At 41.1% G+C, this 16,130-nt stretch overlaps 1 long non-coding RNA gene across 2 annotated transcripts in view; it reads right to left on the bottom strand.

Moving 5' to 3' along the window:
• Nucleotides 1-16,130, bottom strand: part of LOC140850584 (uncharacterized) — a 156,391-nt gene that overhangs the window by 49,222 nt on the left and 91,039 nt on the right. For both annotated transcript variants that reach the window (XR_012133525.1, XR_012133526.1), the window contains exon 4: nt 15,556-15,649. This is a non-coding gene — a long non-coding RNA (uncharacterized lncRNA). The remainder of the gene's footprint in view (nt 1-15,555; nt 15,650-16,130) is intronic.

Raw genomic sequence — 16,130 nt, 5'->3', positions numbered from 1 at the left:
ATGATTGTCTACATAGAAAATCCCAAAGAATCTACAAAAAAGCTAGTAGGACTAATAAGTGACTTTAACAAGATTATGGAGTACAAGAGCTATGTAAAAAAAAAACAATTGTCTTTCATACTATCATACATAAGATACTATGTCTTACATTCTATCAATGAACAAATAGAAATTGAATATTTATAATACCATACAAAAACATGAAATATGAGCCATAAATCTAAGAAACTAAATGCATACAACGAACACTATAAAACACCGATGAGAAAAATTATTGTATCAATTTTAACAAATGTAATACAGCAGTGCAAGGTATTGATAATGAGAAACTGTGAAATGGGGTGGAGTAAATGGGAGCTCTATCTGCTCAATTTTCTGTAAACTTAAAACAACTCTGAAAAATAAATTCTATTAATTAAAAATCAAACTGGCTTGGGAGAAAATGTTCGCAAATCACATAGTTGATAAAGAAATTGACTCCAGGAAATATAGAGAACTCTCAAAACTAAATAGTAAGAAACAATTAGCATAATAAAAAGATGAACAGATATTTAAACAGATAAGTCACTAAAACAGAAATTCAAATGGCAAATATAAACATGAAAAGATGCTCAACATCACTTATCATTCAAGAAATCTGCATTAAAACCACAGTGAAATACTACTATATACCTATGAAAGTGGCTATATTTACCAAAAAAAAAAAATAGACAGTACTAAATTCTGGAGAGAATATAAAGAGAACATTCATACACTGCTAGTGGGAATTCAAAATGGCACAGCTACTTTAGAAAATGGTTTGACCATTTTCTTTAAAGGAAAACATACATTTAGCATATATCCCTAGACATTTTCCTACTTGAAGTGAAAATCTTTGTTCACAGAAAAACTGGGAAAAAAAATTTTAAGTGACTTTTTTCATGACTACAAACCCTGCAGATCTCAGAGCTACATATAGGAAGCACAAATTCCTACAGTGGGTTATTAGCAATGAAATCAGTTAGGGCCTTGGTTTTCATGCTTCCAGCCCTTGTTTCCCAGACTTAATATGTTGTTCCTACTGAGGACACATCACATAAAATTCTCTGCTTCAATACATGTGCACTTCCTAGATGATGGTGCTCCATCTGTGCCGAGTATTCTCCTAGCACTGGTGCTCTGCTCGGCCTTCAGCAGACCATTCCAAAACTCTATCAGGCTGGCAGCTCCTGGGTGCACGATGAGTACTTCCAACAGTCATGAATCCATTCCCACATCTCCTTCCCTATAAAGTTGATTCCCTGGTCAGATATTATGGTGTAGGGGTTCCATGGATCATGGTCAGGCTGAGGACTTTGGGTTGGAATAAGGATCCAATCCTAGATGAATAAAATTCTGGCTCTTCTAAATAAAAGCAACTAATATAATTAACTTGCCACCAATTGGACAATTGATCTCCTCCGAAAATATTGCTATCCCATGTACAGAACATATGCCTCTATTGCTGGCAGACTGGACATACAGAGGAGGCAGTAGCTAGAATGGCCACGTTGAGTCTGACTGAATGATGTTAGGGCCTTTTATAGCCTCCATCTCTCTGCCACGTATGGCCACTTCATTTGTGTTTCTTTTGTGCCAGCACTGTTGTGGCCACAACTAAAACTAGCATCAACTGACCAAGTAATTTTGTCTAGTTGGTGATATAGTGCCTGTTCCATGGTGGATGTCCCTATCGTAAAGGGGACCTATTATAAGGTTTGGGTCTTGAGGTATCAGTGTCCACTCAGACTGTTCCCCATAATGCTTGGGTATGTCCTTTCCCTCACTGTATAGTTTGAGGAAATGGCCATCCATCCAATGAAGGACACAGGATTGATTTCAATGTCTACTTATAGTATTGCACCAGTCCTTCCCCCGGTGGTCTGGCCATCTCTTCAATAAAGAGGTCCCAGGTCTAAAAATTGATACAGGTCCAGAAACTGAGAAAAGCTGGAGTTTTTATTGCAATGACCACTATCAACTTCCTGCCTCTCCATTCTTGTTTCCTGATGATATAAGTTAAGCAGTACTCTCCTTGGTTGCCCAATATTTTGGCCCTGAAGATACCATATCCTATTAGCCATATTCAAATCTTTTTGCAAGCTGAGTCCTCTGAGTGGACCTTCCAACCCTATCAATCATCCTGTTAATTGCAGCTCCACCCCTAAACCCCCACACACTCATTTCTGATAATTAAGCACCACCACCTGGAATCTAAGGTTTTGTCATGAGGAAAAAGGCTATCAACCCCATGTCTATTAGTGAGCTGAAATCTGTGACCACCTCTCCCACTAGCAACCCTAGCATGCAGAGGAGAGCCATATCTGAACTTCTTAGTAAGAGCACTCCTGTGACCTTAGTGAATGTGTCTCCAGGGCCTTATGATGGAACATAATCCTCTGGTGGTCTTTTAGCCTCAGATAATATATCCATTCCAGTATGCCTATTCCCTGATCCTTGTAATCCTTTCCTGTACCATCTGCCACAGAAATTCAGGCATTTCAAAATCATGCAGTGTGGGCCATTGCTTTTTCTAGGCTTGTAAGAATCAGCTTAAGAGCAAGTTTGCACCAACCCTTAAGTTCCTTACAGGGTATTGAACCCTTATCCAATTGTATCGCCTGTCCAATCTTGTGCTCTTGCCCCTTTGACTGAGCATACTCAAACCAAGTTTCATGGATGTTTCCCGGGCCCTGGCTAGGTCATTCAATTTCCTTTAGTCATAGATGCTTTCCTTCTTTCTGAGGCTTAGCACACCCCCTGCTGGATTATGGTACAATTCAATGCTGGTGATATGCCTGGAAGCTGGGAGAGGACTTGAGTTATCTCCTAACGGGGTAACTATTGCCTGATGGAGAAAGAGCTCTTTCCCATCCCACCTTGGGGTAGTGGGTAGTAGCTCTTAATAGAGAGGATTAGGGCACTTTTACAAGCTCAGACGATTTATAGAAGTCTGGGGAAGCAAATTTTTTAGGGGAATCCTTCCAGATTGTCACTGTCCCATGTGTCAGAGTCCACAACTTTCCCATTCAGGGACCTGACTTCAGCATAGAAGACCTTCCTTGGTGGAGTGAATATTCAACCATCTTTGAAATATAGCCACTCTAGTAGACATTGGGTTCATATTCAGCTTTTTCTTTGTTTATTGCTTGAGATAGGGGCTTTTTGTTAGCTACCAAAGAGACTGTTAGTCTGTAACATTCAATATTCAATTGCTAATTAATTGTTCTCAGCCTTTCATTATCTATCTATAGGGTGTCAGTGAAACTTAGCAACAACCACTCAGTTCAATTATCCTAATATTTCTCATTCCCCCCATGTATTCCAAGCACCTGGATCATCATACTGATCAGTGCATTCACCTAAGTTACCACATTGAAGCTTTGACAGTTGGGCAACCACTTTGTGCCAGAGTCTGTCCACACTTTCTGAATGTCTGGAATGGGGTACCATTGCCAGCTAGGCAGTGATTCAGTCACAAAACTCTGCCTTACTGGTTGTATTCTTTGGACCATAGGACCAATTAGAGTTCTCTGGGAAGCAGACATGGAGATGGATAGAAATTCAAAGCTTTATTGGGGAATAACACTTAGGGAAAAAGCAAAGGCAACAAGCAGAATTGTGCTAGGGGAGCAGTCAGATGGCAATGCTAATGTGAGGAAGTCTCTGTCAGCTCAATAGAGCACTCTAGAACAATGACTGTGCATAGGAGGAGCACCACATTAGGCCCTTGATCAACCACTTCACTCAGTCATTGGCAGAAGGCTAGCTCAGCTACCACTACCTTCTTCAGTCATTGGCTGGGGCTACCCTAAGAAGGGTATAGCCTCAACTCAAAAACTGAGGTGGACCCTAAGCTAGTAGCTGGAGGTTGTCCACTAATCACACTTCTTGCAGTGGTGAAAAAAATCAGAAAAGTAGTTGCCTCTGGGATAGGGGGCAAGTACTGACTGGAAGGGATAAGAGAGAACATTCTGGAAAATATTCTGTATCTTAACAAGTGTGTGTTACATGGATTCATGCATTTGCCAGAGTTTATCAAATTGTACATTTCATATCTGTGCATTTTACTGCATCTAAATTATACCACAATGTTTTAAAAGGAAAGGAAATTGCAAGCACACATACAATGCAATACCATGACAACACACAAGAATGGTTAAGAGAAAAGGATAGACATTACCAAGTGTTATTGTGCATGTGAAACAATTAGAAATTACACACTGCAGGTGGGGGTAGTGGTGGTAAACTGATGTGAACACTTTAGAAAACAGTATCAGGAGGAGCCAAGATGGCGGCATGAGTAGAGCAGCAGAAATCTCCTCCCAAAACCACATGTATTTTTGAAAATGCAACAAATACAACTATTCCTAAAAGAGAGACCAGAAGACACAGGACAACAGCCAGACTACATCCACACCTGCAAAAACCCAGCACCTAGCAAAGGGGGTAAGATACAAGCTGTGGCCCAGTGGGACCCAAGAGCCCGTCACCCCAGCTCCCGGCGGGAGGAGATGAGTAGGAGTGGGGAGGGAGAGGGAGCCTAGGACTGCTAAATAGCCAGCGCTAGCCATCTGCACCAGAGTGCAGACACAGTGCATGCATGGGGTACTGGAAACTAGGAAACAGGACAGTAAGACCTGTGAGTGGGTACCCACACCAGCACCCCTGGGACAAAGAAAAGTGAGTGCTTTTTGAAAGTGTTAAAGGGACAAGGACCCCACACCTGGACAGAAGGGTCCCGGAACACTTAGCCCAGCAGCAGAGAATCCCAGGGAACTCTGAACACCCTAACTCCCTGGACAGCAGGGCAGCTCGGAGGCCCCTCATGGAGATAAACAGCCTCCTGGCCATTTCCCCTCCAACACGGCTCAGCCATATCAGAGCAGCAGCCCGAGGCAGGCCACGCCCACAGCAATTGCGGAGCTAAACTCCATCGCGGCTGGGCAAGAATCAGAAGCCCCGTGTGCGTGCAGCTGCCCAGCAAAAGCCACTAGAGGTCGCTGTTCTCCCAGGACAGGAACATCACAAACCAACAAGAAGGGACGTTCTCCCAGCCATCACTTGCACCAGTTCCGCAATCTATCTTCATCGCCATGAAAAGGCAAAAGATTTTGATACAGACCAAAATCACAACCCCTGAGAAGGAGATAGACCTAACCAGTCTTCCTGAAAAAGAATTCAAAATAAAAATCATAAACATGCTGATGGAGCTGCAGAGAAATATACAAGAGCTAAGGGATGAGGTCCGGAGGGAGATTACAGAAGTGAAACAATTTCTGGAAGGATTTATAAGCAGAATGGAAAAGATGCAAGAGGCCATGGATTGAACAGAAACCAGAGAACAGGAATGCATAGAAGCTGATGCAGAGAGAGATAAAAGGATCTCCAGGAATGAAACAATATTAAGAGGACTGTGTGACCAATCCAAAAGGAACACTATCCGCATTATAGGGGTACCAGAAAAAGAAGAGAGAGAAAAAGGGAAAGTGTCTTTGAAGAAATAATTGCTGAGAACTTCCCCAAACAGGGGGAGGAAATAGTTGCTCAGACTATGGAAACACACAGAAATCCCAACAGAAGGGACCCAAAGAGGTCAACACCAAGACACATAATAATTAAAATGGCAAAGATCAAGGACAAGGACAGAGTTTTAAAGGCAGCCAGAGAGAGAAAAAAGGTCACCTACAAAGGAAAACCCATCAGGTTATCATCAGACTTCTCAACAGAAACCTTATAAGCCAGAAGAGAATGGCATGATATATTTAATGCAATGAAACAGAAGGGCCTTGAACCAAGAATACTGTATCCAGCACGATTATTATTTAAATATGAAGGAGGGATTAAACAATTCCCAGACAAGCAAAAGTTGAGGGAACTTGCCTCGCACAAACCATCTGTACAGGGTATTTTAGAGGGAGTGCTCTAGATGGGAGAACTCCTAAAAAGAGCACAGAACAAAATACCCAACATATGAATAAAGGAGGAGGAGGAGGAATAAGAAAGGAGAGAAATAATCATTGAACTGTGTTTACAATAGCTCAATAAGTGAGTTAAGTTAGACAGTAAGGTAGTAAAGAAGCTAACCTTGAACCATTGGTAACCATGAATCTAAAGCGTGCAATGGCAATAAGTACATATCTTTCAATAATCACCCTAAATGTAAATGGACTGAATGCACCAATCAAAAGACACAGAATAATAGAATGGATAAAAAAGCAAGACCCATCTATATGCTGCTTACAAGAGACTCACCTCAAACCCAAAGACATACAGAGATTAAAAGTCAAGGTATAGAAAAAGATATTTCATGCAAACAACAGGGAGAAAAAAGCAGCCATTACAGGAGGTGGAGCCAAGATGACAGTGTGAGTAGAGCAGCAGAAATCTCCTCCCAAAACCACATATATTTTTGAAAATACAATAAAGACAACTCTTCAAAAAAGAGAGACCAGAAGACACAGGACAACATCCAGACCACATCCACACCTGTGAGAACCCAGTGCCTCATGAAGGGGGTAAGATACAAGCCCCAGCCGGTGGGACCCGAGTGCCCCACACCCCACCTCTGGGAAGAAGGAGAGGAGTCAGAGCAGGGATGGAGAGGGAGCCCAGGACTGCTAAATAGCCATCCCTAGCCATCCAGACCAGAGCACAGACACAGTGCATGTGTGGGGTCCTGGATACTAGGGAAACAGGACAGTAAGACCTGTGAGTGGGTCCTTGCAGCCAGCACCCCGGGGACAAAGCAAAGCGAGTGCTTTTTGAAAGTCTTAAAGGGACAGGGACACCACAGCCAGACAGAAGCATCCTGGGACACTTAGTCCAGCAGCAGGGAACTCCAGGCACCCTAAACCCCGGGATAGCAGGGAAGCTCAGAGGCGCCTCACAGAGATAAAGAGCCTACCAGCTATTCCCCCTCCAACACTGCTCCACCATATCGGAGCAGCAGCCTGAGGCAGGCAACACCCACAGCAATAGCAGAGATAAACTCCATAGCAGCAGGGCAAGAATCAGAAGCCCCATCTGTGTGAAGTTGCCCAGCACAAGCCACTAGAGGTTGCTGTTCTCCCAGGAGAGGAAGGCCACAAACCAACAAGAAGGGAAGTTCCTCCAGCCATCACTCGTGCCAGCTCTGCAAACTATCTCTATCGCCACGAAAAGGCAAAATTTGAGAGAGACAAAGATTATAGAGACAACAGGTGAGAAGGAGAAAGACCTAACCAGTCTTCCTGAAAAAGAATTCAAAATAAAAATCATAAACATGCTGACGGAGATGCAGATAAATATATAAGAGCTAAGGGATGAATTCAGGAGGGAGATTACAGACATCCAGAGGAAGATTACAGATGTCTGGAAGGAGATTACAGAAGTGAAACAAACTCTGGAAGGATTTATAAGCAGAATGGATAAGATGCAAGAGGCCATTGATGGAATAGAAACCAGAGAACAGGAACGCATAGAAGCTGACACAGAGAGATATAAAAGGATCTCCAGGAATGAAACAATATTAAGAGAACTGTATGACCAATCCAAAAGGAACAATATCTGTATTATAGGGGTACCAGAGGAAGAAGAGAGAGAAAAAGAGATAGAAAGTGTCTTTGAAGAAGTAATTTCTGAAAACTCCCCAAACTGGGGGAAGAAATAATCGAACAGACCACAGAAATACACAGAACTACCAACAGAAAGGACCCAAGGAGGACAACACCAAGACACATAATAATTAAAATGGCAAAGATCAAGGACAAGGACAGAGTTTTAAAGGCAGCTAGAGAGGAAAAGGTCACCTATAAAGGAAAACCGATCAGGCTATCATCAGACTTCTCAACAGAAACCTTACAGGCCAGAAGAGAATGGCATGATATATTTAATGCAATGAAACAGAAGGGCCTTGAACCAAGACTACTGTATCCAGGACGATTATTATTTAAATATGAAGGAGGGATTAAACAATTCCCAGACAAGCAAAAGTTGAGGGAGTTTGCCTCCCACAAACCACCTCTACAGGGTATCTTAGAGGGACTGCTCTAGATGGGAGCACTCCTAAAAAAAGCACAGAACAAAATACCCAACATATGAAGAATGGAGGAGGAGGAAAAAGAAGGGAAAGAAATAATCATCAGACTGTGTTTATAACAGCTCAATAAGCGAGTGAGGTCAAGACAGTAAGGTAGTAAACAAGCTAACTTTGAATCTTTGGTAACCAGAAATCTAAAGCCTGCAATGGCAATAAGTACATATCTTTCAATAACCACCCTAAATGTAAATGGACTGAATGCACCAATCAAAAGACACAAAGTAATAGAATGAATAAAAAAGCAAGACCCATCTATATGCTGCTTACAAGAGACTCACCTCAAACCCAAAGACATGCACAGATTAAAAGTCAAGGGTTGGAGAAAGATATTTCATGCAAACAACAGAGAGAAAAAAACAGGTGTTGCAATACTAGTATCAGACAAAATAGACCTCAAAACAAAGAAAGTAACAAGAGATAAAGAAGGACATTACATAATGATAAAGGGCTCAGTCCAACAAGAGGATATAACCATTCTAAATATATATATGCACCCAACACAGGAGCACCAGCATATGCGAAACAAATGATAACAGAACTAAAGGGGGAAATAGAACGCAATGCATTCATTTTAGGAGACTTCAACACGCCACTCACCCCAAAGGATAGATCCACTGGACAGAAAATAAGTAAGGACACGGAGGCACTGAACAACACACTAGAACAGATGGACCTAATAGACATCTATAGAACTCTACATCCAAAAGCAACAGGATATACATTCTTCTCAAGTGCACATGGAACATTCTCCAGAATAGACCACATACTAGGCCACAAAAAGAACCTCAGTAAATTCCAAAAGATTGAAATCCTACCAACCAACTTTTCAGACCACAAAGGTATAAAACTGGAAATAAATTGTACAAAGAAAGCAAAAAGGCTCACAAATACATAGAGACTTAACAACATGCTCCTGAGTAGTCAATGGATCAACGACCAAATTAAAGTGGAGATCCAGCAATATATGGAAATAAATGACAACAACAACACAAAGCCCCAACTTCTGTGGGACGCAGCAAAAGCAGTCTTAAGAGGAAAGTATATAGCAATCCAGGCATATTTAAAGAAGGAAGAACAAACCCAAATGAATAGTCTAACGTCACAATTATCAAAATTGGAAAAAGAAGAACAAATGAGGCCTAAAGTCAGCAGAAGGAGGGACATAATAAAGATAAGAGAAGAAATAAACACATTGAGAAGAATAAAACAATAGAAAAAATCAATGAAACCAAGAGATGGTTCTATGAGAAAATAAACAGAATAGATAAGCCTCTAGCCAGACTTATTAAGAGAAAAGGAGAATCAACAGAATCAGAAACGAGAAAGGAAACATCACAATGGACCCAAAAGAAATACAAAGATTTACTAGAGACTACTATGAAAACCTATATGCTAAGAAGCTGAAAAACCTAGAAGAAATGGAAAACTTCCTAGAAAAATACAACCTTCCAAGACTGACCAAGGAGGAAACACAAAATCTAAACAAACCAATTACCAGCAAAGAAATTGAAGCGGTAATCAAAAAACTACCCAGGAACAAAACCACCGGGCCAGATGGATTTACCTCGGAATTTTATCAGACATACAGAGAAGATACAATACCCATTCTCTTTAAAGTTTTCCAAAAAATAGAAGAGGAAGGAATACTCTCAAACTCATTCTATGAAGCCAACATCACCCTAACACCAAAACCAGTTAAAGACCCCACCAAAAAAGAAAACTACAGACCAATATCCCTGATGAATGTAGATGCAAAAATACTCAATAAAATATTAGCAAACAGAATTCAGAAATATATCAAAAGGATCATACACCACGACCAAGTGGGATTCATCCCAGGGATGCAAGGATGGTACAACATTTGAAAATCCATCAACATCATCCACCACATAAACAAAAAGAAAGACAAAAACCACATGATCATCTACATAGATGCTGAAAAAGCATTTGACAAAATTCAACATCCATTCATGATAAAAACTCTCAGCAAAAGGGGTACAGAGGGCAAGTACCTCAACATAATAAAGGCCATATATGATAAACCCACAGCCAACATCATGCTGAACAGTGAGGAGCTGAAAGCTTTTCCTCTGAAATCGGGAACAAGACAGGGATGCACACTCTCCCCACTGTTATTTAACATAGTACTGGAGGTCCTAACCATGGCATTTAGACAAAACAAAGAAATACAAGGAATCCAGATTGGTAAAGAAGTTGTTAAACTGTCACTATTTGCAGATGACATAATATTGTACATAAAAAAACCCTAAAGACTCCACTCCAAAACTACTAGAACTGATACTGGAATACAGCAAAGTTGCAGGATACAAAATTAACACACAGAAATCTGTGACTTTCCTCCACACTAACAATGAACCAATAGAAAAAGAAATCAGGCAAACAATTCCATTCACAATTGCATCAAAAAGAATAAAACACCTAGGAATAAACCTAACCAAAGAAGTGAAAGACCTATATGCTGAAAACTACAAGACACTCTTAAGAGAAATTAAAGGCGACACTAACAAATGGAAACTCATCCCATGCTCTTGGCTAGGAAGAATTAATATCGTCAAAATGGCCATCCTGCCCAAAGCAATATACAGATTTGATGCAATCCCTATCAAATTACCAACAGCATTCTTCAACAAACTGGAACAAATAGTTCAAAAATTCATATGGGAACACCAAAAACCCCGAATAGCCAAAGTAATCCTGAGAAAGAAGAATGAAGTGGGCGGGATCTCACTCCCCAACTTCAAGCTCTACTACAAAGCCACAGTAATCAAGACAGTTTGGTACTGGCACAAGAACAGACCCATAGACCAGTGGAACAGAATAGAGAGTCCAGATATTAACCCAAACATATATGATCAATTAATATATGAAAAAGGAGTCATGGATATACAATGGCGTAATGACAGCCTCTTCAACAGCTGGTGTTGGCAAAACTTGACAGCTACATGTAAGAGAATGAAACTGGATTATTGTCTAACTCCACATACAAAAGTAAACTTGAAATGGATCAAATACCTGAATGTAAGTCATGAAAGCATAAAACTCTTAGAAAAAACATACGCAAAAATCTCTTCAACATAAACATGAGCAACTTCTTCATGAACATATCTCCCCGGGCAAGGGAAACAAAAGCAAAAATGAACAAGTGGGACTATACCAAACTAAAAGGCTACTGTACAACAAAGGACACCATCAATAGAACAAATGGGAATCCTTCAGTATGGGATAATATATTCATATATGACATATCTGATAAAGGGTTGACATCCAAAATATATAAAGAGCTCACCCACCTCAACAAACAAAAAGCAAATAATCCAGTTAAAAAATGGGCAGAGGATCTGAACAGATACTTCTCCAAAGAAGAAATTCAGATAGCCAACATGCACATGAAAAGATGCTCCACATCTCTAATCTTCAGGGAAATGCAAATTAAAACCACAATGAGATATTTTCACCTCACACCAGTTAGAATGGCCACCATCCAAAAGACAAACAACAACAAATGATGGCGAGGATGTGGAGAAAGGGGAACCCTCCTACACTGCTGGTGGGAATGTAAATTAGTTCAACCATTGTGAAAAGCAATATGGAGGTTCCTCAAAAAACTCAAAATAGAAATACCATTTGACCCAGGAATTCCATTCCTAGGAACTTACCCTAAGAATGCAGCATCCCAGTTTCTAAAAGACATATGCACCCCTATGTTTATGACAGCACTATTTACAATAGCTAAGACATGGAAACAACCTAAGTGTCCATCAATAGATGAATGGATAAAGAAGAAGTGGTACATATACACAACGGAATATTATTCAGCCATAAGAAGAAAACAGATCCTCCCATTTGCAACAACATGGATGGAGGTAGAGGGTATTATGCTCAGTGAAATAAGCCAGGCAGAGAAAGACAAGTACCAAATGATTTCACTCATATGTGGAGTATAAAAACAAAGGAAAACTGAAGGAACAAAACAGCAGCAGAATCACAGAACTCAAGAATGGACTAATAGTTATCAAAGGAAAATGGACTGTGGAGGATGAGTGGGAAGGGAGGGACAAGGGTGGAAAAAAAGTAAGGGGGCATTACGATTAGCATGTATAGTGTGGGGGGAGCATTGGGAGGGCTGTGCAACACAGAGAAGATAAGTAGTGATTTTACAGCATCTTACTACACTGATGGACAGTGACTGTGAAGGGGTATGTGGGGGAGACTTGGTGAAGGGGGGAGCCTGGTAAACATAATGTTCTTCATGTAATTGTAGATTAATGATACCAAAATTAAAAAAATAAAAAGTAATACAGTATCAAAGTGAACATGGATATAACCAATGGCATAGCTACTCCAATTCTAGGCATAGGTCCAGTAAAATGTGTACATGTGTGGGTTGGGACATACCTGTATATGTGGTACTGCTATCAACATTGTAGTCCATAGTTATGCACCAAAGGATGTATACTAGAGTGTTAATAGCAGAACTACTCAAATGGCAGGCAACAGTATAAATGGAATACTATACAGCAATGAAAAAATCTACAACTACATGGAAGAATGCACATGACTGTAACAAATATAATCTTGAACCACAAAAGCCAGACACACATATTGAGTATTTCTATTTATATACAGTGCAATAGTGAGCAACACAATGCATACTGTCATACATTAGAATATTGAAGCAGTGGCTGGAACAGTACAAGCAGGTTGTTTGGTTTGTAGTAAGTTTCTGCTTTTCTTTTATCTCAGTGCTGATAACATACATGTGAGTTTGTGAAAATTCATCAAATTATACTCTGAGTGCATTTTTCTGTCTGTGTGCTATATTTCAATATGATTTTCACAAAGAGAGGGGTGCCTAACCTTACTGAAATATCCAAGGATATTTTGACTTCAAGGGCAGCTAATTACAAAAATTTAAACAATGGCATTAGGAAAAACACACTTCCCTATCCTGCCTTTCCACTCATCTCCCATGCCCTCCTTCCTCTTTCCTCCCCTCTTCTTCTCTCTCTCTCATATGCACAGAAACACTTCTTCCTATGTCCCATCTTTCTTAGCTTCATCCTGTCCTGTGTGAGGCCCTCTCTCAAGCAGCCCCCACTAGATGGTGACAGGATGGCTCCAGAGTACCAGATCAGCCACCCCGGTAGAAACCAAATATCTCTTTCTCAGCCATTCGAACAAACAGGATTCCTGGGATCAAGTCTCCTTGAACCAACTAGGATCCCTGCCCATCCAGAGCCAGTCACTCAAGCCTGACAAAAGGATACCTGAGCTGGCTAGGCTTCAGCTTCAGACAGTTTCACTTAAACCCCACAAACACGGGTGGAGGAATGATGATGGTTCTCCCGAAGAAAATGGAGCTGCTATGAACAAATAGAGGGAGGATGGAACATCAGTGACTATAGGGTTCAGTGCGAGGGCCTGACAGCCCTCATCAGGCTGGGCCCATCTTGCGTCCATGCAGTTTTAAAATGCCTCTCTTTTGCTGATGAGTATGTTTGCACCAGTTTCTCAGGATAGTTGGATGCCTTTTCTTTCAATGACATGACAAAATAACCATACTATATTCTCAAATATTATCACATTCCTTGCTATTTCTCATCCAACTCACAACTCTGCTCTCTGTGGTACTTTTTGTGCCTTTTCTCAAAAAGCCCCCAAGGAAACTTTCTGTTCCTCTATTTAACAATTTAACAGTGGAATTCATGGGTTATTTAAGACTTGCTGTTTAAACCACAAGTGTCCAGAATCAGAACTGGTCCATAATTAAGTCATGTGATAACTTTCCATCACCACGATTTTCCTCATCTATTAAACAAAGTGACCCAGGAATTACCTGGGTCTCAGAAATACTGTGTTGTCTCAGAATTCTTTTACATTTCCCCCTAGTTAGTAAATAGCACCTATATAATTAGGAGTATTTATCTCTGTATTGATCTCAGGTATGGGGGGAACAAAAGCGCTAAGCCCATGCCTCTGCAATCATCAGCAAACAAGTACTAATTTATCCCTTTCGAAGGACCACTTAGGATGCAGTGGGAAACCAGCTGAATCTAGTGCCTGCACTGACTTCATGAAGTCTACTGGAGAAGATAGGGAAATGGAGAGCTCAGCATTAGATACAGGGACAGATGGAGATTAGGGAAGTCTGCTCTGAAATTGTTGCAATTTTTTAAAACATTTATTAACAGGTATAACTGACATACCATAGACAGCACATATTCAAAGTGTACAATTTGATCCATTTTGACAAATATCTACTCCCACAAAGATACCACACCAACCAAGATTATGAACACATTCACATCCCCCCAAGTTTCCTCCTGCCCCTTTATGACTCCTTCCTCCAGCCCTTCCCTATCCCCCACCATCCCCAGGCAACCACTCATCTGCTTCACTGTAGATGACTTTGCACTGCAGTGTGGATGCCCTCCTCTTGGTCTGGCGTCCTTCACTCAGCATAATTTGAGATTTATCCCTGTCATTGCATGGATCAGTAGTTTACTCATTGTTATTCCCAAGTAGTATTTCATTATTTTGGTATACCACAGTTTGTTTACACAATCATATACTGATGGACATGTCGGCTGTTTCTAGTGGGGTTATAGTAAATAAAGTTTATATACACTAAAGTGAGATGAACCCATGAAGTTTGAGGCTAGTGACCCTGTCAGACTTCTCTCTGCTAAAAAAACTGGTCAGAAGGAGGCCTGGCCAATGTTACTTACTTGGGCCCTATCCAGGCCCTATACTGTACTATATTCAAGTAACTCATATTGGCTTCCAACCAGAGTGCTCAACATGTGGTATTGTGAAGGCTTTACTAGTTAAGATAGTCACCGACTCCCGTGGGGGTGCAAGAGCCACAGGTCACAGTTTCCTATCCACCATCTTCCAGATACTCACATGGACATCTCCCACTAGGACTACCTTCCCAAGTCAAAGCAGAGTACAAGATCCAGCCAGTAAAGTAGGCAGGGTCAGGCATCAGGGGCCAAAAGCCAAGTGACATGTCAGTCAAAACAGGGGAGAACTGGCTGTAGGTATCAGGGTCAGGGTCCACTCTAGGCTATCAGACAGGGTAAGTGGACTCTCAGGGACAGAAGACAAAGTTACCGGCAGGCTTTCATCAGGGACTGAGTGTACACCCAGAGTCTGCCCCATCCCATCACGTATCCCAGGATGTGGTGAGCAGACACACTGCAGTCATCTCCAATGACAAGTTTACTGTGAATGGCATGAGAAGTCACCTGCTAGCCACTGCCACCCCCAAGTTCTCCCATCACTGCAATCTGTCAAACTGGCTTTCTTAGAAGTCAGAAAAAGTTTTCACACTCTTAAAGATAAGCATCTATGCTCAAATAAAATTCCTTCTTATAGTTCACCTAACATTTATCCTCCCCAACAGAGTGGATTTGATCAGATCTGGTCCTTACCACTCCACCAGAAGCATCAGGATGGCAGTCTGGCTGTCATGTCAGAGATGGTGGGCCTGCCTTCTGCCTGTCCCATATATGGTTTATTTTGTATCTGTTAGGCAGAAAAGTAGACATAAGCAGGGTGGAGAGAAAACAAATTCAGTAGAGCCCATTAAAAGGGACTCAAAGAGTTAACTAGATAAAACCAGAGAGCCAGAAAAGACACACACAACTAATTAGGAAGTTTCAAGGACTAGGAGTTATTTGCAATGTCCAAACACTCCTCAGATAAAGAAAATATCAGAAGACAAGCACAGTAACCATCAGAGAACAGCCCATGTCTTCCTTTTTACCAATTAGACAGGCCTCCAAGGCCACAGATGGTCAATCAAGGACTTCTCTGTCCTGCCCAAACCCTATAATAAGAAGCCTCACAGTAAGCAGCCTGCCTTTTTCTACTTTGACTCTGGCCTGCTCCTCTCTCAGAGTATATTGAAATAAAACTTTCATTTTTGCTCCACAACTGTGTCTCTGCCTTGTCAATTCTTTATTGCAGCAGGGACAAGAACTGAGAAGAATAAACTTAACCCATA

The sequence above is a fragment of the Manis javanica genome, chromosome 7, assembly GCF_040802235.1.
Source record: "Manis javanica isolate MJ-LG chromosome 7, MJ_LKY, whole genome shotgun sequence".
In the NCBI taxonomy this organism is placed as follows: domain Eukaryota; kingdom Metazoa; phylum Chordata; class Mammalia; order Pholidota; family Manidae; genus Manis; species Manis javanica.
Note: the sequence above shows the minus strand (reverse complement) of the source record. Positions and strands in the feature narration are given on the sequence as shown.